The sequence below is a fragment of the Muntiacus reevesi genome, chromosome 2 (genome assembly GCF_963930625.1).
Source record: "Muntiacus reevesi chromosome 2, mMunRee1.1, whole genome shotgun sequence".
In the NCBI taxonomy this organism is placed as follows: domain Eukaryota; kingdom Metazoa; phylum Chordata; class Mammalia; order Artiodactyla; family Cervidae; genus Muntiacus; species Muntiacus reevesi.
This window is the reverse complement of record NC_089250.1, coordinates 12,046,992-12,073,293: the sequence shown is the minus strand read 5'-3', so window position 1 is coordinate 12,073,293 and position 26,302 is coordinate 12,046,992. Positions and strand designations below refer to the sequence as shown.

General features: G+C 43.2%; 1 protein-coding gene across 4 annotated transcripts in view; it reads left to right on the top strand.

Annotated features, from left to right (window-relative positions):
• Window positions 1–26,302, top strand: part of PRKCQ (protein kinase C theta) — a 141,554-nt gene that overhangs the window by 31,503 nt on the left and 83,749 nt on the right. The window contains exon 1 of one of the 4 annotated variants that reach the window (XM_065920946.1): window positions 22,356–22,464. The exons of 2 other annotated variants lie outside the window; for them this stretch is intronic. The gene's annotated coding sequence lies outside the window, so the exon portion shown is untranslated. Of the gene's footprint in view, window positions 1–22,355; window positions 22,465–25,193; window positions 25,212–26,302 lie in introns of those variants that run through there. One more of the 4 variants, XM_065920950.1, reaches the window with a different exon arrangement.

Here is a 26,302-nt window from a genome sequence, read left to right as displayed (position 1 = left end):
AATATAGTTGTTTGACAGTGTTGTGTTAGTTTCTGCCGTAGAGCAAAGTAAATCAGCTGTATGTGTACATTTATACCTTCTTTTTTGGATTTCCTCCCCATTTAGGTCACCACAGAGCCCTGAGTAGAGATCCCTGAACAACACATAGGTTCTTGTTATCTGTTATAATAGATACAATAAATAGTTATTTATGCATAACATCAGTAGTGTTTACCTGTCAGTCCCAATCTCCCAGTTCATCCCGCCCCTCCTTCCACCCCTTGGTAACCGTAAGTGTGTTCTCTGCATCTGTGACTTTGTTTCTACTTTGCAAATAAATCATCTGTACCATTTTTCTAGGTCCCACATATATGTGTTGACTGATATACAATATTTGTCTTTCTCTTTCTGACTTCACTCTGTGTGACAGTCTCCAGGTTCATCCACATCTCTGCAAATTGCACCATTTTTTTTTCCTTTTTATGCTGTGGGCATTCTTTTAGGTGGGTATAAAGCACTGAATGTGGTACACAGTCAATAGTAACTAGTCCTAAGATGTCTAACTCACATTTCCATTGTAAAAATCTATCACACACTTAACACGTCCATTGAAGACTTAAAATAGTCTCAATATATAGCAAAATATTTCACCAAAATATATTTTCCCAAGGTAAATTTCTTTCTCTTACTTCCTTACAGAATTTTACGTACATCCCAGGTTAATCAGGGATGAAGGGTAGACTGTATTAATGGGGTGTTTGATTTACTGTAGGAAGGTAAAGTAATGAATGGTATAATCACTTTTACTCACCTGAGGGAAAAATGGAAACTTGCTTTGAAACTACATGCAAACCGTTTGAAAAATGGTAGCCCTCAGGGCTAGAGATGACTCCCCTTCCCATAATGGGGAGGACTGGCATGCTGGTTTCCACTCTTGACAGCTGCCTATGCAAAGCATAAGACAAGGTCTGTCTCCTCTATCAGGAAGGATGCACTCGAAGCTAACTAGTAGGACCTACTGCATAGCACAGTGCTCTGTAACGGCCTGCAAGGGCAGAGAGTCTAAGATAGAGTGGGTATATGTGTACGGATGACTGATGCATTTTGTTGTACATCTGAAACTAATGCAGTATTGTAAATCATCTACCCTCCAGTCAAAGTTTCTTTAAAAAAAATTGGTCAGGAGGGCCACGAGTGGAAAGACCCTGGCACCTCCCAGGTCTGGCCAAGCTGGTCTTCTTTGCAGCACTGGTGTGTGTTTCTCTGGAGAGCAGCCCTGCCGGGCACACGGTGGCCTCATCAGAAACCTGCTCCGTTAGGAGTGAGTTTATTTCATCATCAATGACAGTGTTTTAAGTTTCTGGAGGTGTGTGTTTGCTTTTCTTATGTAACCACAAAACAGCGGTTAGTTTCTCTCTAATAGATAAGAGTGACAGAAGCTGCTGTTGCCTGTAACATGATGTGTGCAGTCTTATTCTGAGAATTAACTCAGTGCGTTTAGTCATGGCAGACCCAGTTCTGACTCTTCCTCTCTCCCCTTTTCCCAGCACTGGGCTGCCCCGTGTCATCTCCCTCCTCTGTTTGGGGAGAGAAAGACAGGATGGAGGGCTCAGCAGAAAGTGGCAGGAAGCACATGCCAGGCTGTGAAGCCTTTTAGAGGCCTGTGCTCCTCGTGTGTGACTTTTTCTTCTTTTCTTTTTAAAACCAAACACAGCAGGATGTGTGCACACCAATTACTGAGCACACAGAAATATGGGCACTGCTATATTGGAGGAATAACTTTCAAAGGACCGAGCCAGAGACTGGCTGCCTCCCTGCCGGGCATTTAAAGGGCTGTGCTCTCCTGGGGAGAAGAACTGACTTCTTAACCCAAGACTTTCTCAGCGCACCACAGATGGAACTCTGCATAGGGAAAGGACATGTTGGCAGTGGGTTTCCTACTAACTTTGGAACCTTCTGCACCAAGGCTTAAAAAAAAAACCCTTAGAAAATTTTTATTCTATTGTTTTTGGCAGTAACAACGAAAAGAATGCGAATTTGACTTTGAATACCTTACACCTTATGGGTTATGTATTTTTCTATTGGGATCTTAGGAATCCCTCAGTAAGCTATGAAATAGGTAGCCTTCATCACCTCCATTATTTTTAGATGAGGAATTTGAAGCACAAAGCAGGCAAGTGACCTTGTAACATCAAATTCTTCAACATTAAGCTGATCTCCTGATGTTTTCTTTTATAAAAAATTTTATTGAAGTGGAGTTGATTTACAGTGTTGTGTTAACTTCCTCTGCAAAGTAATTCAGTTATACATATATATTAATATGTACATGTATGTATATTCTTTTTTAATTAATTAATTTATTTTAATTGGAGGATAATTACTTTACAATATTGTGATGGTTTTTGCCATATAGCAACATGAATCGGTCACAGGTATGTTCTTTTTCATATTCTTTTCCATTATGGTTTGTCACAGGATATTGAATATAGTTCCCTGTGCTCTACAATAGGACCTTGTGGTTCATCCATCCTGTGTATAACAGATTGCCTCTGCCAATCCCAGACTCCCAATTCGTCCCTCCTCTACCCTCCCTTGGCAACCACAAGTCTATTCTCTATATCTGTGAGTCTGTTTTTGTTTCATTGATATGTTGATCTGTATCATATTTTAGATTCCCCATACAACTGATATCACATGGTATTTGTCTTTCTCTTTCTGACTGACTTCACTTAGTATGGTAATCTCTCTGTCCATCCATGTTGCTGCAAATGTTATTTCATTGTTTTTGATGGCTGAGTGATATTACATTGTGTATTTAGGGCTTCCCTGGCTCAGTGGTAAAGAACTTGCCAATACAGGAGACCCGGGTTTGATCCCTGGGTCAGGAAGATCCCCTGGAGAAGGAAATGGCAACCCACTCCAGTGTTCTTCCCTAGGGAGTCCCATGGGAACAGGAACCTGGTGGGTTACAGTCCATGGGGTTGCCAAACAGCTGGACATGACCTCGTGTCTAAACAACAATGTGTGTGTGTGTGTGTATCTTTATCCATTCATCTCCCGATGGACACTTAGGTTGTTTCTGTCTCTTGACTGCTATGAACATAGGGTACATGTCTGTTTTGAACTGTAGTTTCAGCTGGTATATGCCCAGTAGTGGGATTGCTGGATCATATGGCAACTTTCTCACGTGTGCCCCTATGTGCTGAACATCTAAAAATGGGTGGAAAGCATACCAGACAACCCCATTGCCAACTTACACTCAGACACTGCTCTTGTTGTAGAGTGAGAGTTGTTAACCCTGAAGTTAGAGATGCCGGGTTATTGATCCTGTGGTTTACATCAGGGGTCAATATTCTGTATTGGCTCAATATTTGATATCTCTATATTCATGTTTTATTGCTTCCACTAAAATGCAAGTATTTTGAGGATGAAGTACTGTGATCCATGCTCCATGAGTATTGATTGTGTGAATGTAATAATTGAACAGATCATACAGATTATAGGTTATTCCCATTATATCAGACTGCAGGGGTATTTCTCCAGGATGGCAGGTGTCTGTCTGTAAATGCACTGGCTTCAGCAGGATGGCAAGTGCAGCTACCAAGTCGGGAAGCCATCACACACTCTAGGGTGTTGGGCTTCCAAGTAGACCAGGGAGCTGAATCTCTGCTCCCTCCTTTTTTTTTTTTTTTTTTTTCTTTGCTCCCTCCTTTTATAGGCAGAGAAGCTGAGACCCACAGAAAGAAAGAGATTTCCTCCGAGTTTATCCCCTTGAGCTTCGCACTGACCTCTTCATTCTTAGGGAGAACCCAAGAGCTGGCCACAGTTAGAACCGAGGTCCCATTGCACGCTCCAGTCTCCTGGCTCTGATTGGGAGTCAAGGATATGAACATGCTGAAAAGATGTAGTACCTTTGCTGGACCATAAACTTAATCATTCAGAAGTGCTTTTGAGTTCAGCATTTTCATAAGTTCATATAGAAATCAGATATTCTTTAAAGAATAGGGGGAAATCATTTGAATATGATTGTTTTGGGGGAAAGAATGAAGAGAAGCTGTTATTACATATAGAAAAGAGGAAGCTTGAAGGTTATTTTAATATGTAGATCAGTATAAGAAGGATCATTGAAAAGAGTCCTAACTAGCGATTTTCTAATCTCCATTTAAAAGAGAGAAAGAGGCTTGTAATAAAGCAGGACATTTTCTGCTTAGTTGTTTAAAAACAGTGGTAATCAGAAGGACTTAGCATAAACTTACTAAACTTCATGCCAAACTCACCTAATTCCATTTTTATAGAGTTACCAGGCAGGTGAAATACTCAGAAAGTGAGAGAACATTTTCGTGTTGGCGAAATATTTAACAGGATGTCTCATAACACTCCTGTTAAAGATATGAGAAACAACTAAGGAACAGTAATTCATTTCAGATTCAAGAAGAGGCACCTTAAGTGGCAGGTCATACAAGGTCTTCTGTCCTAGTCAACAGCATTTGTAGAAATAAATGACCTTAGTGAAGACTTAGAAGAGTCAGTGTATATAAATTTGGAAAACTCAACATCCTCCAAGTTCTAATGTATGTTACTTTCATTCACTGATGAGTCCCAAAGTTAGAATAAAACAAAATAATTTGGATCAACAGAAAGGAAACGGGCTCTAATGATTAAATTCACTAATATTTCTTCCCCAGTACTAGAGGACCATAGCTAGATATTTAACCATGTCACTTTAATAATTGAAATCATTAAAATTAACCTAAAAGTACTTCCCTAGAAGGCAGAGGAGAAGAGGGCAACAGAGGATGAGATGGTTGGATGTCACCGATTCAGTGGCCTTGAACTTGGGCAAACTCTGGGAGATGGTGAGGGACAGGGAAGCCTGGTGTGCTGTCGTCCCTGGGGTCACAAAGAGTCAGACATGACTTGGCAACTGAACAACAACTCCTTTCAAGTCATTTGGAAATAGTTAAAAGCCGGCAACTTAGAACCTGAACTAGAGAATCTGAATCTGACTCCAACTCAGACTTTGCATAGTGGTGGGGAGAGAACTGTATTTTTGGACCATGTTAACTCAGCAACATCACCATGACATCACTGCTAACTAAGCAAGGACATCCCTAGCTGTTTCAGTGCCACCTGGGTTTTTCTGAAAGCAGAAGGAATCACTTCCTATGCTCTTCAAACCCTGTCATGCCAACTGTAGACAGTGTTGATTTTTGAAAAATTGCACAACCTGAGAGTTGTGAGTCATTTTTTATTTGGAACAAAATGAGGACTATAGCCTGGAAGACAGCATCTCATGTAGTTCTGTGAAACTGCTCTAGAGAGGCAGGGGGAAGGTCACTATAAATGTGATTTTGGTGGAAGAGGAATACATGCAATCAAGCATATATTTTTTTGCAGAAGGTTTCTGCTAGTCACCAGGAGCAGTTATCACCATGAAGGATTTTAGTGCTTTTCTAGATCTGAGGATATACAAAATAGTCTTAAAAACTCAGCTCCTGAAAATGTCTAGCTATCTGAAGACCTCTCATGCTAGTTTTCCCCCGAGCACAGGGTCTCATTTTTGCTCTCCATCCTACTCTTTTTCAGGGGATGTTGAAAATCAGCAGCTGCAACAGCACATGATTTAATCCTTGTAGAGGTGGATGTTGTTGTGTTTAGTTGCTTGGTCGTGCCCAACTCTTTGCAACCCCATGAACTGTAGCCCGCCAAGCTCCTTTTGCCTGAAAAATCCATTTCAGACAAGAATACTGGACTGGATTGCCATGTCTTCCTCCAGGGGATCGTCCCAACCCGGGGGTTGGAACCCGTGTCTCCTGTGTTGGCAGGTGGATTCTTTTACCACTGGGCCAGCAGGGAAGCCAATGGGCCAACTTGTAATTGGCAACAGGAAACTCAAAACTCAGTTTAATATTTCCTAAGAGAGCATCTTTTATAAGATGTTTCTTCTCTCTCTGCTAAGAGATAATTCCTGTTAGAATGCTTCTATGTCCGATCAGATCCAGCCTGGCTTCCTTAATTTACCAAAAGCCCAGCAAGGAATCAGTGGAGACAGGTTGGGCTAGGCTTGCATGTCCATTTCCTGTAGCCCCAAAATCATCCCTCCCAGGGCCCCAGTCATGGCAGCCCCAGAGTTTGGATGCTGGCATGTAACACAGTGGGCCATCATCCTAGAGAAGCATCTCTCGCTTCAGAGTGTTAGCACCAGGGTGAGACGAGGGGTAATTCAGGCAGGAACTGAAGGTAGAGCCCAGGGGAGGCTGGTGGAGCAGTGGTCCATCATGTCTGCTCCTGGAGGCAGTGTGTACGTTCCTCCCCAAGAGAGATGTGGCGGGGAAACAAAACCCCCTCCTTCCTCTCTTCCTTCCTCTTTGCCTGGGCGCCAGATGTCCTGTTCCATCACTTGGCTTTTATTCCTGTTCCATCACCAGCAAGGAAGTCCTGAACGGCAGAGGACCCAGAGGAGGAAGTGAGAGGAGGGGTGGCATCGTGGACGAGGAACCAGAAAAGGGCAGTGTTCTTCCAGCCTTCCCTGACCCGAGTCTGCAAAGACGAGAAGGGTAGCTTCATCGTGGAGAGCAACTGAGGTGCAAGTATCTTTTGAGAGCCCTAGAGAAGCATGGGATGAATAGCACCTTTTAAAATTTGTGTGTCTTCAATAAAGACTGGCTGCAGAGAACCCAGTGGAAACCCAATTTGTTATTTTTTTTAAGCACTGGATTTAAAAAAATTTTTTTAATGTTTATTTATTTATTTGGCTGCACCGGGTCTAAGTTGTGGCATTCGGGATCTTTAATTGTGGCACATGAATTTAGTTTTAGCAGGTGGCATCTAGTTCCCTGATCAGGGATTGAACATGGGCCTCCTGCAGTAGGAAGCAAGGAGCCTAAGCTGCTGAACTACCAGAAATGTCCCCCCAAAGGGTTCTTGACAAAGGTGTCAACATAACTCACCCAATTCAATTTCAATTCAGTTGCTCAGTCGTGTCCCACTCTTCACGACCCCATGGACTGCAGCACGCCAGGCTTCCTTGTCCTTCACCATCTCCTGGAGCTAGCTGAAACTCATGTCCATTGAGTCAGTGATGCCATCCAACAATCTCATCCTCTGTCGTCCCCTGCTTCTCCTGCCTCCAATCTTTCCCAGCATCAGGGTCTTTTCCAGTGAGTCAGTTCTTTGCATCAGATGGTCAAAGTATTGGAGTTTCAGCTTTAGCATCAGTCCTTCCAATGAATATTCAGGACTGATTTCCTTTAGGATGGACTGGTTTGATCTCCTTGCAGTCTGAGGGACTCTCAAGAGTCTTCTCCAACACCACAGTTCAAAAGCATCAATTCTTCAGTGCTCAGCTTTCTTTATAGTCCAACTCTCACATCCATACATGACTACTGGAAAAACCATAGCTTTGACTAGATGGACCTTTGTCAATAAAGTCTTTGTCGATAAAGTAATGTCTCTGCTTTTTAATATGATGTCTAGGTTGGTCATAACTTTCCTTCCAAGGAGTAAGCATCTTTTAATTTCATGGCTGCAGTCACCATCTGTGGTGATTTGGGAGCCCAAGAAAATAAAGTCTGTCACTGTTTCCATTGTTTCTCCATCTGTTTGCCATGAAATGATGGGACCAGATGCCACAATCTTAGTTTTTTGAATGTTGAGTTCTATGCCAGCTTTTTCACTCTCCTCCTTAACTTTCATCAAGAGAGTCTTTAGTTCCTTTTCACTTTCTGCCATAAGGGTGACATCATCTGCATATCTGAGGTTATTGATATTTCTCCCGGCAATCTTGATTCCAGTTTGTGCTTCATCCAGCCCGACATTTCGCATGATGTACTCTGCATGTAAGTTAAATAAGCAGGGTGACAATATACAGCCTTGACGTACTCCTTTCCTGATTTGGAACCAGTCTGTTGTTCCATGTCCAGTTCTAACTGTTTTGCTTCTTGACCTGCATACAGATTTTTCCGGAGCAGGTAAGGTGGTCTGGTATTCCCATGTCTTGAAAAATTTTCCACAGTTTTTTGTGATCCACACAGTCAAAGGCTTTGGCATAGTCGATAAATCAGAAGTAGATGTTTTTCTGGAACTCTCTTGCTTTTTTGATGATCCAATGCATGTTGGCAATTTGATCTCTGGTTCCTTTGCCTTTTCTAACTCCAGCTTGAATATCTGGAATTTTTCAGTTCACATATAGTTGAAGCCTCACTTGGAGAATTATGAGCATTACTTTGCTTGTGTGTGAGCTGAGTGTAATTGTGCAGTACCTTGAACATTCTTTGGCATTGCCTTTCTTTGGGATTGGAATGAAAACTGACCTTTTTCAGTCCTGTGGCCACTGCTGAGTTTTCCTAATTTGCTGGTATATTGGCACTTTAACAGCATCGTCATTTAGAATTTGAAATAGCTCAACTGGAATTCCATCACCTCCACTAGCTTTGTTCATAGTGATGCTTCCTAAGGCCCACTTGACTTGACATACCAGGATGTCTGGCTCTAGGTGAGTGATCACACCATCATGATTATCTGGGTCATGAAGATCTTTTTTGTACAGTTCTTCTGTGTATTCTTGCCAGCTCTTAATATCTCCTGTTTCTGTTAGGTCCATAACATTCCTGTCCTTTATCGAACCCATCTTTGCATGAAATGTTCCCTTGGTATCTCTAATTTTTTTGAAGAGATCTCTAGTCTTTCCCATTCTATTGCTTTCCTCTATTTATTTGCGTTGATCCCTTAGGAAGGCTTTCTTATCTCTCCTTGCTATTCTTTGGAACTCTGCATTCAAATGGATATATCTTTCCTTTTCTCCTTTGCTTTTCACTTCTCTTCTTTTCTCAACTATTTGTAAGGCCTCCTCAGACAACCATTTTGCCTTTTTCATTTCTTTTTCTTGGGGATGGTCTTGATCACTGCCTCCTATACAGTGTTATGAACCTCTGTTCTTAGTTCTTCAGGCAGTCTGTCTATTAGAACTAATCCCTAGAATCTGTCATTTCCACTCTAATCATAAGGGATTTGATTTAGCTCATAACTGAATGGTCTAGTGGTTTCCCCTTTCTTCAATTTAAGTCTGAATTTGGCAATAAGGAGTTCATGATCTGAGCCACAGTCAGCTCTTGGTCTTGTTTTTGCTGACTGTATAGAGCTTCTCCATCTTTGGCTGCAAAGAATATAATCAATCTGATTTTGGTGTTGACCATCTGGTGATGTCCATGTGTAGAGTCTTCTCTTGTGTTGTTGGAAGAGGATGTTTGCTATGACCAGTGAGTACCCTTGGCAAAACTCTGTTGGCCTTTGCCCTGCTTCCTTTTGTACTCCAAGGCCAAATTTGCCTGTTACTCCAGATGTCTCTTGACTTTCTTGTTTTGCATTCCAGTCCCCTGTAATGAAAAGCACATCTTTTTTGGGTGTTAGTTCTAGAAGGTCTTGTAGGTCTTCATAAAAGTGTTCAGCTTCTTCAGCTTTACTTGTTGGGGCATAGACTTGGATTACTGTGATAGTGAATGGTTTGCTTTGGAAATGAACAGAGACATCTGTCATTTTTGAGATTGCACCCAAGAACTGCATTTTATGTAATTAAAAATAATTACTTAAAGGACAGAACTTGGCATACAGGAGATCAAAGACGTGCATGTGCTTTCAGGACAGACCCCAGACCCCAGAAGGGAAGAGAACACCTCAGTAGTAAGCTCTCAGGGTAGCACTGTGGCGATGGAGTCTGGTCCTTGCTTCCCCACCATTAGCTGGATGCATGTCCCCACCTTGGATGCATGTCCTTGCCTCTCTGAGCCTGTTTCACTACCTGTAAAATATGGATCAGGGTACCACCTTGGATGTGTCACAAGACCATGGCATGAAGCACATGTAAAAAGGACTTCTAATTACGGTCAGATTTTGCTATTCCTTCTTCTCACTGATTTCCCTAAGAGGGAAACTGAGGCACCAGGCAACAAAATAGCTTATTGTTCTCTGTTCACTTTAGAACAAAATGAAATGTTAGTTTTAAATAGGAACAAAAGTAGGAAAAGAATCTCCCAATTTCTCCAGCCAATCCCATGTCCACAGCAAAGATCAAGGAGAGCGCTAGGTCATCTTCTCGTACTTCCGCTGGTCCACGCCCGGGAACCCGCGCACGTCAGCCCTTGTCTTGCTCTGTCCCTTAAGCCTCACTGACTTGTTCCCACCACAGCCTGACCAGGACTCACTTCACTCTGAGAGATCAGGTTGGGAGATGCTGAGAATGAGGGGCCACGTGTTTTTCCAAGGTAGCGTAGGTTTTGTCTCGAGGAGGGAAAGTTGGTGCCCTCAGTTCAGCCTTTTCCCTCATGCGGCCCAAGGGCAGGACAGAGGGACCGGGAGACCTGACACATTTCCTTCCACTTTCGCTCCCAGACTTGTTGACCTGTTACCCCGACAAGCACATTTGATTTTCAGATTTTTAAACCTCAGGAAAATGTGTGTCCAGAGGATGGTTCTGGTGCGTTTTGCCCGGTCACGTGTGGGATGAGAGCAGGACATTGAGGCCAGATGCACAATTTGGTGACCATTGTCGACATCCTCTTTTTGGCCCCTTGTTAGCAGGACAGGGAGACTTGACTGGTCGGTGTGGGGAGCAGGGGCAGGAAGGAGGGCGGGGGGAGGGGGAAGTTTTTAGAGTCGAATAAGACAATTCTCTTTTGTTATTAGGACAGTCCTCCTATCATTCAGGAAACTCTCATCAGTTGTTTATTCATTTCTTACTCATCTTGTGAAGTGTGGTGTCTGGGAGTCTGTGTGTCTGGCTGCTGTCACAGGGCCCCAGTCCTCTCCCACCGGAGCCTCCAGGCTCAGGTGATCAAAGGCTTCGTCAAGGTGATTCAGCACCACCCCTTCCAGGTTCTAGCCAGTGGCAGGAGGCAGGTGGGCCCAACCTGGAAGTCATTCATCAGTTAAGCTCACTGGCTCTTGACCACATCCAACAGCAAGAAATTGTGCAGGTGGTGAGGTGGTGCCATAGGCTGCCCCCTCCTTCAGATGCCCTCTGTGGGAGACCACCAGTTGCCTGCCTCCTCCTCTTCCCCTCATCCTCCTTTTCCTCCTGGTCCACCTTCCCTGGCATCACTCTCCAGCCGCACCTGCGTCTCCATCCCTCAGTGACTCCATCCATCCGTCACGTTTGCCTGCTTCACGCCTGCTCTCCATGCACAGCATGGCCTGTGGGTGCAGCTACCCCACTCCTGCCCACCTCCCCAGAGCCCTTACCCCCGGGTCTTACTTCTCACTGCCTTGGCCGTGGGAGCCCCGCAAGTGACCTGGAGCTGGAAGAGGAATTGATCCGTTCCCACTACTCCATAGGGAGAGGGATCTCTGAGTCCTCTGTCCTGGGGTGTGTTCCTGAAACCCCAAATGGGACTTTAGGGGGCAGCTCTTAGGAAACCTGTTACAAATCCATTGAAGGTGGTTTCATAGTACCATTCGGTACTTTCAAACATGTGCATGTGTCCATTCAACTTCATGAGTAACATTTCTATGGAAAAATAGTATATGCTGGCCTAAACTGCCTATGAGGAAAAGAGGATGACAGAGGGTGAGATGGTTGGATGGCATCGTTGACTCAATGACACGAGTTTGAGCAAACTGAGAGATAGTGAAAGACAGGGAGGCCTGGTGTGCTGCCATCCACAGGGTCACAATGAGTCAGACACGACCAAGCAACTGGTCAACAAAACTACCTGTTAATGAAGTTGTAGACCGCTGCTCTTTCCTAAATTGGCAATCTCCTCTGATAGGGATTGGAGGGTTCTTGAAATCAAAAGGCTTCCGTGCCTAAGAACTGCCCCCCAGCACTTTCCACATGCAAATCTCCCAGTGAACTGGTATTAACAGGAGTGACTTGTTAAAACCCCAACTGTTACTGAAGCTCAGGATCGGAATGTGTGCCAGGCGGTACCCAGGGGCCGGGCGTCCAGTGGTCTTGCAGTGGAGAGAAACTGGACTTGGAATCAGAGGGCTTAGGCCCTGTCACTCACAAGTTCCTCAGCCTTGAGTACAGTCGTCTCACTTCTCCAGTTCCCCCTTCTCTACAATGGGAACCGTCCATCCTGTGGCACAAAAGTGTTAGGTGTAAAAAATGAGTTGATTTATGAAAAACATTTTCCCATTTTTGTTATACAGTGTCATTTTTTAAAACCTCTCAAAAATAACCATTTAGAATCACATAAAATTCAATCCACCCAGAGAGTGCGCTTTGGTCCAAAGTTTTTCCCATTAAAATTTATGCATGCAAATTTATTTTTTTTTAATGAGAGTCTATACACTAAGGTTAGCATATCCCTATTTTAACTATAGCCTGTAAATTGAGTGAATAACAGTCTACTGGTTGTAAAATATTACACTGTATTTATTTGTCATAATATATTTAAATAATAGCTTATTTTTTTGACATTGAGGCTGTTCCCAGCTTTAGTAGGCTGTGTTGCAATGGGCATTCTTGTTTATATACCTTCATATACTTGCCTTATTATTTCAGTCATTTAATACATATTTTCTTCCGTAAAAATTGTACAGGTCCCTTATCCAAACTATTATAGCTAAATCTGTTTTACAATTTGTATTTTATATTGCTAATAAATTATAACTGTTTAGTACAAAATATTCCCAGTAGGTTTTGTGTGCGTGAGGGGGGATGAGGTATTAACAGTTATGTTCAGTGGGATTAAATAGACCATGAGTAGTCCACATCAGATTTTGCTACAAAATTAGTTTGCACTAGGTTGGCAAATTGATGATTTCGTATTTTCTTTTCTCTTTCTATATTAATGATTAAAATTTTACTGTAAGGAAGAAAAAAAATAGTTTTCACTGTAGAAGCATTTTTTCCTATTTCCAGAGCTTTTTGTATTTTGGAATTGCAGAGAAGGGATTATTATGGAACTGACTAATTTACATTTCTTTACTTTCTAGTGAAATTGAACTTTTTTCATGGTTTTCTTTTGCCTTTATAATCATTTTGTAAAATGGATGCTCTTAGCCTTTGCCTATTTTTTAATTGGGCAAATAGTAGTTAATTATCAGGCTTGACCTTTTATTGATATTTAAGAACTTTCACATATTTGTCAAATATTTCACTACATATTTTATAATCATGTCTCCCACTTTGTCATTTGTCTTCAGTGTTTAACACTTGTACCTTTTTAGCTAAAACAGGATAGAAATGTGTTTCTTTATGAAGCTTTTCCGTGATATCATTTTGAGAATCCTTCCTAGTTCTAAAAGGATGTAATCATTAATCTACATATCTAGTATCTTTAGTATTTTTAGAGGTTTTTATTTCTACATTAATATTATCAGTCTATCTGAACTTTATTTTGATGTCAGCTTTCATGAAGGTTTAGCTGAGGGGCACAGCCCACTTATTAAACAATCTTTCCTTTTCCCAGATTTTTCCGCCATCATTGTACACATGCTTTCATAAGTATATGGACCTATTTCAAGACATTCTATTTCATTCTGATGATCTACCCAACTCTTCTGCTCCCAGCACCACACTGTTTCTCTTGCTGCATCTTTATTGTAATATCTGTCAGGGCTGGAGGGGGAGAATGAAGGGGTGGAGCACAGGATTTTTAGAACAGGGAAACCATTTAGTCTGTTACAAGAATGATGGATACATGTCATTATATATTTGTCCAAATGCATAATATGATAGCGCCAAGAGTGAACCCTCATATAAACTCAGGACTCTGGGTGATGGTGGCATATCCGTGCAAGTAACAAAGGTCCCATCTAGGTGGGGTGATGTTGGTCATGCGGGATGCTGTGCACAGGGCAAGCAGCGGGTATTTGGGAAATCTCTGTCCTCTCTGCTGAATTTTGCTATGAATATAAGGCTGCTCTTGAAAAACCAAAAACAGAAGGCTATTAAAAACAAAAACTAGGCATTACTCCTAAAATCATAGAGCTTATATTCAAAGGGGGAATATAAAAAAGATAGATGGAAAACTAAAGGAGATTGCATTTTCACCAAGTTTTGTGTTACAAATAGGTACCAGAGAGCAATGCTTCTCAAACTGAGATAAAGGACCAATTTAAAAAAATGAAAAGTTTCCAGTATCTTTCAAGAGCAGCAACCTCTCTCTCAACCTCATCTTTAAAAAGCTCTGTATAAGCTATCAGTGTTCTATGCATATTATTTGCCACTAATTTGTAGTGGATTCTTTGTCAAGATGAAGATGCTTATTCACTCCACCTGCCTTCTGCTCTGCAGAACAATGATAGTCATGAACTGCTGTGCTGTTCTCTTAGAATTGTTGTCTGTAAGAATAGGCTGAAATGCATTTCTCACAATAGCTCTGATCACAAAATAATCTTGATAGCTCACTGAAGATGCACCAAGGAAAATCAGAGCTTGGCATTTGAAAGAACTCTGTCCCATAATCAAGTGCTGCTTTTACCTATTACCATTTTTTTTCCTTCAAAGAAACAACGCTTTTAATCTCTTCCTATTTTCTTTGTGTATGATGAATACAGGAAAGTACCCCCCAATTTGGAATGTGAATAATTAGCAGTTAGCTAGGTTCACTCACTAACTGAATGCTTGGCTACTGCATCTGAAGCTCCTATACTGTCCAAAACTGCAAAATTAGGATACATTCCAAATATTAAGGCTGAGGATCTGGCATTTGGTGGTGTAAATGTGTAAGTAGTACTAATGTTTTGTGCAGGAGAAAATCCAATCACTTGTTCAAATCCATTTTTCTTGGAGTGATATCTACAATAAAAGCACAGTGGAAAGATGAATAAATAATGATCTAGGAGACCTGTACCCTAGTAACACTTCTTCCACTAATCAGGCAGATTTGATCACTTGCCTTAATTTTTCTGAGGCTCAATTTCCTCATCTTTTGTAGGAGTGGGTAGACTGCTTGATCACTATGAGCCCTTTCAGTTCTCAAAAAAAAAAAAAAAAGGACAGATCCACTGATTTGTTTACAGATTGATTCATTTTCATTCATAACCAGTGTATCCATTTATGTATTTGAAACACTTGTAGAGAGTTCTATTACATGTCAGTTACTGTGTTACTAGTGGCCACAAATGAGGTTGTGTGGGAGAGAGAGACCCATTCTCCCAAGTCATCATATTCTCTTCTCATTGTGGGGCTAGAATTCATTCAACATGAGGAAGGGATGAGAGGCAGCGAGGAGTGAAGAGAGGATTCTCTTGACATCTCCATGTTTAATATGTTTTTTAATACATAGAACAGAACTTTTCAGCCTCAGTGCCATTGATGTGTTTGTTGGGGGCACCTCCTAGGTGTTGTAGGTTTGTTTGCAGTATCTCTGGCCTCAGCCTACCAGTTGCCAGTCCCACCCTCTCCAACAATGTCCCCAGGCATTGCCAAATGTCCGCTAGAGGCAAGGTCACCCTGACTGAGAATCACTGATTTAGAATCCCTGTGCTAGACACCAAGCAAGTAGAGAAGAGAAAGATACAGCCTGGCCTGGAGGCATTTGCTCCAGCCTGGTGCTTCCAGAGCTGAATGTGCAGCGGTCACTGGGGGGCTTCATGGAGGAACCCACTCCCCAAATTTCTAATTCGGTGAGTCCAGGTGGGGATGGAGGGTTTGCAGTTCTAATGCCTGCCCCGCCCTCTTGCTGGTTTGGATGCCGAGGGTCTTCCAGGATCCCATTGTGAGAACTGCTGGGCTCGGGGGTTCCCATCTCCCAGGCGGTAGGTGTCCTCTGCAGTTGTGGCCAATACAGATGGTCTCACCCAGTCAACTCGTGTGTTCTGAGCGTCAGAGTACTCTGTGGTTTTTAAATTGAGAATATAGACCCCATATGGGGTTATTTAACCCACAGTAAATCTGAGAGGCCACAGGAGGAAAAACCAGGGGCAGACCTCCTAAGCCGGGATGGTGACAGAAGGGTGCTTATTGTCAGAATCTTGACTTCATTCTGAATAAACAGATGAACGGGCGGATCATGGGCTTGTCACGGCACCTAAAGAGTATCTGATTGCAGTTTCCTGGAGTCTAAGCTCCGATCACAAACATGCTTTGACAACCCGGTCATTTCTAAGGTGGGGACATCTGTGGGCCACAAGAAGGGGTGGGTGGCTCACACATCCACCCTGCATCATCGGAGCCCCACCCTGCCCCTCCTCCTGGCCCAGCCCCTGGCCATCCTGTCTCCTGGTCTGCGGCAGTCACTCCCCCAGCACTGCCTGTCCTGCCGGCGCGCGCAGGGCTCTGGGTAGGTTATTCTTTACAGAACTGCTAGTTCATCTTTGGACTGTACATCACTGTTTCCGCCTGCTGTGGTGATGCTAACAAGTACTGTATTTTCTTTGAAAATTGTCACACCCCCAGGGAAGGAAGTGGGGTGTGGTGTTTGAGCACCATGGGCAGTCGGGTGTTTTGCTCCTGCCGTACTCAGGAGCAACAGCCCGCTTTGCTGTCTCTTGTTTTGTCTCTTGATGCTGAGTCTGCATTAACCGGCCATGTCATTTTACTCGCAGGATGAACGGTGAGAAAGTGGAGTCCAGTCCCTTCTTTAATCCCTTCTAGGCAGGCCCCATGCTGAGGTCCCAAGACTCATTTAGACCCTGTTATGTGTTTCTATCCAGCACAGGGCTTTATACTTAGTAGGCAGGTTTGCAAATATTGATGGCCAAAAAAAAAAAGCAGCCAGTAGTTTAGGTGAGTTCTAGACCAAGTCAGAAAATCCACTGAATGAGTTATCATCAGTCATTAATTTCAGCAGGGAGAATTTCCAAGGATGCTTTGGGAAAGTTCTATGTGATATAATAGCTGCCTTTTCCACCACTGTTGTAAGCATTTCATTTAATGGTTAATTCCTTTAATCTTCATGACAACTCTATGAAGCAAGCCTGCTATTTTCTCCATGTTGCAGAAATGGAAACGTTGTCGCACAGAGATGAGATCCCTTGTGCAAGATTGTGTGGTTGAGGAAAGCTGGATTTTGTACCATGGCTGCCTTGTTCACACACGTGGGCTACTCCCTCATGGCACACAGTCATGTCAAGGAAAAGGGACTGTGTGGCCAGGGGTTTCTCCTTGACTGTCTCAGTCGAGATGTCCTTTGACCAAGCCCTGGGCCCTGGCTCTGATTGGATGTCCTGCATTCAGGCGGGATGGTTTTCCTGCCTGAGCATCCGACAGGCAGAAGAACTCTTCCTCTGGTGCACTGGGAAGATCCCAAAGCATTCTGTGTGTGTCATTAGAGCTGCTGGATTGATAAGATGGTAGAATCACTGAGAAACTCATCTCTCTTCCTCCAGCTTTATTGAGGTATAGTTGACAATTAAAAATTGGATATATATTTAAGATGTATGACTTGATAAGCTTGATACAATGAAATAATCACTGCAATCAATTTAATTCACATATCCATCACCTCACATCATTACCTTTTTCTGTGCGGTGAAGTGTCTTTGTTCTTTTTTAATTTTGAGCTGCACCACGCAGTATGCAGGATCTTAGTTCCCTGACCAGTAATTGAACCTGCACCCCCTGCAGTAGAAGCAGTCTTAATCATTGGACCACTTGGGAAGTCCCAAGGGTGTCTTTTAAGAGGAAAATTTGACATAAATAAACAGACCCATCCTTAAACCTGCTTCCTATATGAGGCAGCATCTTTGGGCTCAGTAAGTGGTCACCCTACAATGGATAGGAAGGAATGCCAAGGAGACCGACTTTATATAAAGCAGTGAGTTTTGCTTTGGAGTCTGGCTTCAGGAATCATAACTGGTACCAGCCAGCCACCAGTAACAGCAGGAATGAAGAAGACGCAGAGGTGGACAGTACACATTTATGACCCCATGGGACAATCACCCAGGTCAGCAGCTTCGACCTCACTTCCCAAAGAGAGCTTAAGTTCTGACAAGAAACGTCAGCTCATTTTTATTGTTTGTGTGCATGCTAAGTTGCTCCAGACGTGTTTGACTCTTTGTGACCCTGTGGACTGTAGACCACCAGGCTCCTCTGTCCATGGGATTCTCCAGGGAAGAATACTGGAGGAGGTTGCCATGCCCTCCTTCAGGGGATCTTCCTGACCCAGGGATCAAACCCACATCTCTTGCACTTCCTGCATTGGCAGGAGGGTTCTTTACTGCTAGTGCCACATTACCCACCCTTTAACTCTTCAAGTTATAGCCAAGGAGTAGAGGGACAGACCATTAAACCACAGATTCCAACAAAAAGAAATGTCAAGTTAGTAGCCGAGGTAGCTGAGCAAGTAGGCGGCCAGGAGGCTGCTGGAAAAGCCTGTCTGACAGCTGTTGTGGGTCCTTTCTAATTAGGGGCTGGTTGAGCAGATGGAAACAATCTATGGGGAATTCTCCAGGCTTTCACCCCCTCCCTGACCTAACCTTGAAGTGGTTTTCTAACAAGGAATCGTTGACTAATTTGGGTGGAGGCACTGAGCAAGAAAAGCTGGAATCCAGGTTCTGGTGCTCACGAACTATCTGACCTTCAGCTTACCCACTCAGGCCTCAGCTTTCTAATCTGTAGAATGGAGCTAATTATACCTACCTCATGGGCTTGGTGAGAAGGTTGAATAACACAAGCTGTGTAAAGCTTTTTGCAAAATTTTGTGAATTGTAGAAGACTCAATAAATAACCCTCAAGGCTATGCATGTGCTTGTACCAAATAGATCAGAAACATGAGATATGGAGAAGAAAAAAAATCAACTTGATGAGTGATAAAAGGCTGGATTGGTAGATATGGCCAAAGCATCCAAGGAAATAGGTTGGTCGTTGTTCACAGGGTCACAGGCAGTGCTGGACGATGGCTGGCCTCCCAGGACTGGCGGGATAGCCCTGCCCTGCTGATGGCACAGCAGAGGAGAGTAGAGAAACACAGTCTCTGAAAATTGGCAGATCCCCGAAAAGAGAGGAGCAGGCTGGACTGGGCAAGCATAGGTTATTCTTCTATAGTTTATCCTTTGGGTAAATCACTCCTCTTCTTGTGGGAAATAGGAAGGGATCTCTGGATGAGGTAGGCAGAGGTGAGGTCCTTGAAAGAGGAGAAAGGTTGTAGGATGTGCCTGCGTGCAGGTAATGGAGCATGCACACGGAAGAAAGGTATAAACAGCCAATGAGCTGGGGGGCTGGGGTGTGTGCAGGAAACAGGCTGAGTCGATTGGACAGAGACAATCTAGTATTTGTGCAGTTTGGTCAGAGCTGGGCTTCATGGGACTGTCTGTCCATGTCATACGTTCAAACTAGTGTCAGAGTAGCAATAATGCCACACAGGTGCTTTTTCCTAAATTTCAGTATTTGTTTTATTTCTACATTTTTTGGCAGGAGAAGGGATGTGTTCTGTTTGCTCAGGCTGCCTCTCTGTCTCGTAAAGAAATGCGAGAGCTGTAGGTGTATCTTCATTTGCCAGAATTTGCCGGACACTTACCAGATTTCAGCCTGATGGATTGGGAACCCACTGAATTTTTTTTCTCATTCTCAAGCTTACTATTGATTCGCTTGTGTTTTCTCTTCTGTTGATACATGTTAAGGTTTTGGTGTTTCTGTGAGACTCTCCCTCTGTCCTTAAGGCTCCTCTAGCTAAATTATAGCAATTCAAATGCTGTCCAGATTTTTGTAAAATAAAGAAGTATGTTCCTTCTTACTTGACTTGCTGCAGAGGAAGTGAAGTTTTGACATGTTTTTGCTGACGAGCATTTAGAGAACTTCTCCCGTTTCCTATTCCATGGAATTTCCCCCCAGCCACTTTCGTTATGTGGTGGCAATCCTTCAGGTCACCATGAAAGTATTTGGTGGGTTTGAATTGTGGCAGGTGAGTCAGTCTAGGTAAGTAGGTCAGGCAGCACCAGGCAGTCAAGAGACCAGAATTCTCCATTTGATACTTAACGGCGTATGACCTCAAGCACGCCGCTGAGCTGTGAGACTTGCCCATCTACCTTCCCAAGAGGAATGAGATCGTAGTTTAAGGGGAAAACATTGAGCTCTAAGAGTAAAGATCCTCCACAAGTTTAAAGTACGCGTTATGACGATATTTCACAGCTGGGCTAGCTAAAGTGCAGAAAGAAGGCTGGATGGACACACTGCTAGTTCATCATAATGAGTGCTGGCATCATGATTACTCCATTAGGGGAAAATAAGTGCTTTAGAAGAGATACCCGAAGGGCTTTATGAGAGCTCAGTGACAGAGCGCAGAAGAAGGTCACATAATTCAGCCCAGATAACGCTCCTAAAAGACCATTTCTGTTCACTTTCTACCTTTTTCTGGTACACACTAATAGTGCTCATATAGTACACTAGGAAATACATCAGAGTTGCAATAATAATAACTTTTTTTGAGAGTTGACTGTGTGCCAGCCCTGCTCTCAATGCCTCCCTGTGTTTTCGCATTTCATCCTCATCACCCTTTGAAACAAGTAACAACATTATCACCATTTTCCAAATGAGAAGACAGAGAAGTTAAATAACTCCTGCCGTCGAGCTCATAATGGCATCGATTCTCTGCCTGTAACAGATCCTAGCACGTTTCCTTTGTATTGATTTCCTCTGTAACTGGCTGCCACCTAATCAGACCATAGAATACCCTTGCAGGTAAAAGAAACGCATGAAGATTAAGCGGGGATGTAAAATGTTGCCCTGGAAAATTAAGTTCCTTAGCAAGAAGGCAGGGAGCATCTGCTCAGTATCAGAGAGAGGGATTAATCCTCAGAGGTATGTAGATGATTGATTAAGACCTGGTCTCCGCCCTCAGAGCCCGAAGTCTTGTTTGGGAAGACAAACGTGAACGAGTCAAATAAAGCATTACGGGGCAATATGACTGTGTGCGCACTGGTCTCCTCCCCAACCCCACATTCCCCAAAGGAACGTGGTGATAGAGGAAACCCTTTATCACAGCTAGGGTCTAGTGAGGAAGGCACCCACAGGCACTCTCTCTGGAAGGCTTTTGCTAGATATACTGCATTAAACCAGAGGGACTTCTGTAAGTTGAGTCCCACCCCTCTTCTGAGGATATAAGCATACCCCACCCTCTCTAAGGATTATGTTGGAGAAATCCTGGTGGGGCCCTTCTCTGTCTCCCAGATTTGGAGGCTGAGAGCTGAAGACAGAGAGAATGAGAGTTACAGGATCGATACCACTCAGACTTTTGAAATGGCAGAGGAGAGGCGAACCGCTGTGACGGGTGTATGTCGCAGGGTACCCAGGGACCACGGGAGGCTGAGTAAATTCCACCAAGATGTGAGGGGGAGTGATGTAGGTGAGGGAAGAAGGGCTTTGCAGAGGAGGTAGAGACTGAGCAGGAACTTGAAAGATGAGGAAGTGGGGGAGGGGGGGCAGGTGGCGGACAGAGGGGACTAGGAAAGCGGTCCAGGGAGAGGGGTGGTATTGTGAAGCGCCTAGAGCCACGGAACAGTATGACCCATGGGAGAAGCAGCGGGAGCACCACGTGATCTTAAGGAAGGTCCTCGGGGCTGCAGTGTGAAGATCCTGCTGGAAATGAGAGGTGACCGGGCTGGAGAGAGGCAGTAAGCTGCTATGTTGGGTCTAACGAGGGAGGATATAGAATGGAGCCGAGGTCCCAGGGAAGGAGGGAGAGGAGGTGGTGAAGGAGAAGAGAAGGTTGGTTATGGCAGAGGAGAGAAAGGGTGATGTCTAGGCGGGGTGCTAGGCTAGGAGTCCTGACACCAGTCACTGGGCAGATTCCAAAGACAAGGCAGTGAGTTCCCTGCAGACCTGGCAGGTCAAGGGTCCCCGGGAGCTGTCCAGGGGAGTCCTCAGATGAATGGTCGGCAGAGTGTCCTGCCCTGGGCTACCAGGACAGCCTGGGCTGGCCAGCCACTTTTTCTTTAATTTAATTTTATCATTTATTTTTGGCAGCTCCGGGTCTTCATTGCTGTGCGTAGGCTTTTCCTAGTTGTGGCGCACGGGCTTCTCATTGCGGTGGCCTCTCCTGTTGCAGAGCATGGGCTCTGGGTCATGCAGGCTCAGTGGTGCACGGGCTTCATTGCCTTGTGGCATGTGGCGTCTTCTCAGACCAGGGATTGAACCCGTGTCCCCTGCACTGCCCGGAAGGTTCTTAACCACTGGACCACCAGGGAAGTCACGGCCAGGCACTCTCATGCACACATTGTTGTAAAAAGCAAGGTCACTGTGATTGGCAGGAAAGAGATTAGGAAATGTACACTCCACAGAGAGACCGGGGGAGGACAGTTCTGATGGATGAGATTCCAGGGCCTGTATTTTTGTACAAGAGTAATTCTCCTTTCTATTTTAACCCAGGGGAATCCCCCTTCTCCCTTACCATCCGCTCTGAGCACAAGAAGTCACCCCACAAAAATCTTTCATGTTAATTTCATCTTCATGTGCTTATTACACATCTTCTTGGCTCTTGAGATTTGCATATATACATATACATACATGCGTGTGTGTGTGTTCAGCGGGACTGTGGAAATTTACGCTCACAACAGCTTTGTAAGATAGCATTTGACGCATGTTGTCCTTGCCAGTGTTAGGTAAGAGCACTTCAAAAATATTTGCTAATTGCCCAGGAAAAGTAATGTTATTGTTTTATATTTTAAGTATTTTAGTTATTTTATTATTATAGTTTGAATTGAATATTAATATACCTCAAAGGAATGCATTGTTAAATGCTAATGTTACTTTTTTTCCAGCTCTTTGCACCAAAATGCAAAATTTCAGGAGCGTTTAAATGCTACAGAGTGAAAGATGTTCTTTTTTTTTTAAGACTCTGACCATCTCCCTTTAGTAAATTGAGGCTATTCTTGGTTACTTCAGATTTTAATTCAGTATTTTATTATATGGATTCTCCATTTCCTAATATGTATTCTTTATATAACCTCTGAATTTATAATCTATGCCTTGAAATGCCAGTAGCATATTTTTTTATTTTGATCCTCAAATTACTATGTGGAAAAATTGACATTTATTTTGGGTGAATCATTCTGTGTATTTATGTCTAGATTTCTGTAACTGCCACCACAACCAGGCTATAAAACGGTTAGACCGTCGCTCCTAACCTGCTCATGCCATTCCTTTATAATCACATCCTGTCCGCTAACTGCTGATTTTTTCCCCCCGTATAGCTTATCATTTTAAGAATGTCACATAAATGCAGTTATATAGTATCTTGCATTGTTTTTGCATTTCTTAAATTGCTCATAAGGCTGGAAATTTTCGTTAAAACTAGTTACAACTATGTTTTTTGTATTTTATATGTTTGTGTCATTGTCACTTATTTAGTTGGGTCATGGGTAGTGGTTTGGGGTATTTTTTCCTACACATTTGTGTATACTTATTATATAAGAATGATGATCACTTCTTTTCTGTTACATTTACCATAGATATTTTCCCTTTTTGTTATTTTCTTTAAATAGTAATCTCTTACAAATAGTAATATCATTTGATCTAGTAATACTGGAGTTCTCTAGTGACCTAGTCTGATACAATCTTCCTAAATTAAAAAAAAAATTGTAAAAGGTGCTTATCAGTTAATTTCTATTATGGAATAACTGGACACAATCTCAGTATGTAACTATAAGACTTTAATAAAGCAGATAATGGAGCTGTCCCTCAATGGGGTATCATGCAAGAATTAAAAGGATGCTTAGGAAGATGACATAGTAACTTGGTCAATCTTCATGATAAAATGTTAAATTAAAAGTCATATAATCTCACACACACAGTGTGAGCATGGAATATAAAACAAAAACACAAAACCCATTAATTAAAATAGACTAGAGAAAATCCATCAAAATAATGAATGCAATTTGCCTCAGGTAAGGAGAGTTTTACTAACTTTGTGTATTTTCTTCATTTCATGATAATCGCCTATTGCTGCTTTTTAAATCAGTTTTTATTGGGGTATAGCTGCTTTATAATGTTGCATTAGTTTCTACTGTACCACAAAGTGAAGCAGCTATATGTATACATATGTCCCCCACTTTTGGATTTCCTTTCCACTCAGAGCACCGCAGAGCGCTGAGTAGAGTTCCCTGTGCTGCAAGTAGCTTCTCATTAGTTACCTGTTTCATATAGCGTATCAGTAGTGTGTGTGAATCACAGTCTCCCACCCTCCCTTCCCCCTTAGTATCCATATATTAGTTCTCTACGTTTGTGTCTCTCTTTCTGCTTTGCAAATAAGATCATCTGTACCATTTTTCTGCTGCTTCCCTGGTAGCTCAATTGGTAAAGAATCCACCTGCAATGCCAGAGACCTCAGTTCGATCCCTGGGTTGGGAAGATCCCCTGGAGAATGGAAAGGCTACCCACTCCAGTACTCTGGCCTGGAGAATTCCATGGGGTCACAGAGTCAGACATGACTGAGCAACTTTCACTTTCACATACCATTTTTCTAGATTTCTTATTTCTATGCATTGTATTTGTTTTTCTGACTTCGCTCTGCGTGACACCCTAGGTCCCCATTGTTCGTAGCAGCACCATTTACCAGGACATGATCACCTACCGCCGATACAGAAGGAGAGAAGATTCTGAGTAGCTCAGGAATAAAATGCTACCTTTTGCCTTAAAAAGGCACCCATGAGCTTGAGGCTTTATTGAACGATGTGTGAGGTGAAGTACGCAAATGCCAGTTCTGCTTTCTAAATGTCAAAATGTCAGATGCCGTCCCTGGGACCAGGCCTTTGGAACGAGAAGCGTTGCCTTTGCTACCAGATAGGTGGATGCCTTGGGCAGATGGTCAGAATACCCACGTGTGAGGGCATAGGGCAGGCAGACTGGTGAGGGAGCCTGGATCGCTCGTGGATAGGACATCGGGTGATGTCTACACCTGCCCTGTGGGAGGAGAGGGTTTCACTGCAACTCACTTCCTTACTGTGATAGAACCCCTGCGGACCCTACAGCCTGTTCCCCAGACAGATTTTCTGTTCTGTTCCCCAGACAGATTTTCCCCCAGACAGAAATCTGTTCCCCAGACAGATTTTCCCAGGTGCTCGTTGAGCGCTGTTGCCTAATTCTGAGCCCAGCCTGGAAATAGCAAAGTGACACGTCGTCAGTAAAGGTCAGAGTGCTTGTAACTCAGACAGTATGAGTCACTGCTCCCTCCGGGCTCAAGTCAGAATGAATTGCTTACCTTCAGCTTGTTTTGAGGAAATCGTCAAAAAAGTCCATACATGGTGAATAGTCCCATAAATGATGCTAGTTCTTGGTGATTGGCTTCATCAATGGAAGAATATAAATTTGTCTGAATGATCTACATGACCCAGGAACCCTGGGGGGAGAGGTAAGGGGGTGTCAAGTTTTCTCTGGAAAATTCTCAGTTCTTAGACAGGCTTCTACCCAAGAGTTCTAAGCCCAGAGGTTAAGGGGGCTCCCTAAAGACAAACCTGGAAGTCATCTCACTGCTAAGAGGCTAAGAACATGAGACAAATCGGGATGATTCTGTGACCATCTCTTTTACTTAAACCTGCTGAACTGCAGGAAATTAGGACTCTCTTAATTGCCGTGAAGTTAACAGCAGTTGTCAAGGGCCCCTGATATGTCTCCCTGTTGGTTAAAAAAAAAAAACTAAAGACCAGCAGCTTTCCAGAGGTCCAGAGGACTGGTGATCTCTCGTGGCTCTGCTGGCTTCAGATGCTGGGTTGGAGATTTCCAGTTGTGTCATCGATTCTGGCATCTGGGAGCCTGTTACTCTGAGTAGTTTTGTTCTTTTCCACAAAGATGGGAAAGATGGCCAGTGCTCTTTCTTCCTGATACTGGGTTGGTCAAAAAGTTCCTATGACCTCTTACAGAAAAACCCAAATGAACTTTTTGGTCCATGCACATTCCCTTTGGCTTCCTTAAGAATGTTTTGGAAAATTCATGAGTGAAATCTGTTCAAGAGACAGGAAGCAAGAATGTAATTTTATCACTTGTTATTGATACCAGGTAATAGTTTCAGATTCATGGAACCTCATGGAAAAGTAGATGAACAAGGGAGGGAGCTTTAGTTGAAGCAAATGGTCAAAGAAAGAAAAGAACAATAGATGAAAAATCAGACTAGAATCCGTGACTCTGTAGCCAACACTAAGATGATTTTCACCCACATCTCTTGGAAAGTGTAATTATTAGATCTTTGACTTTTATAAAGTCCTTTGTTTCTCTTTCCACAATGAAGTTGCTATTTTATGATGGTCAGTGATTTAGGGATTTTAAGTGGTTCAAACTGTTCAGAAGCTCTTTAGATACACACACACACACACACACACACACACACACACACACACACATCTGTGTGTGTGTCTAAAGTAAACAGATCAGCTGCTAAATAAATGCCCAGAGCCCATTCCATCACACACACAAATAGCCTGTGTGAGAATTTCACAGTGTCATATT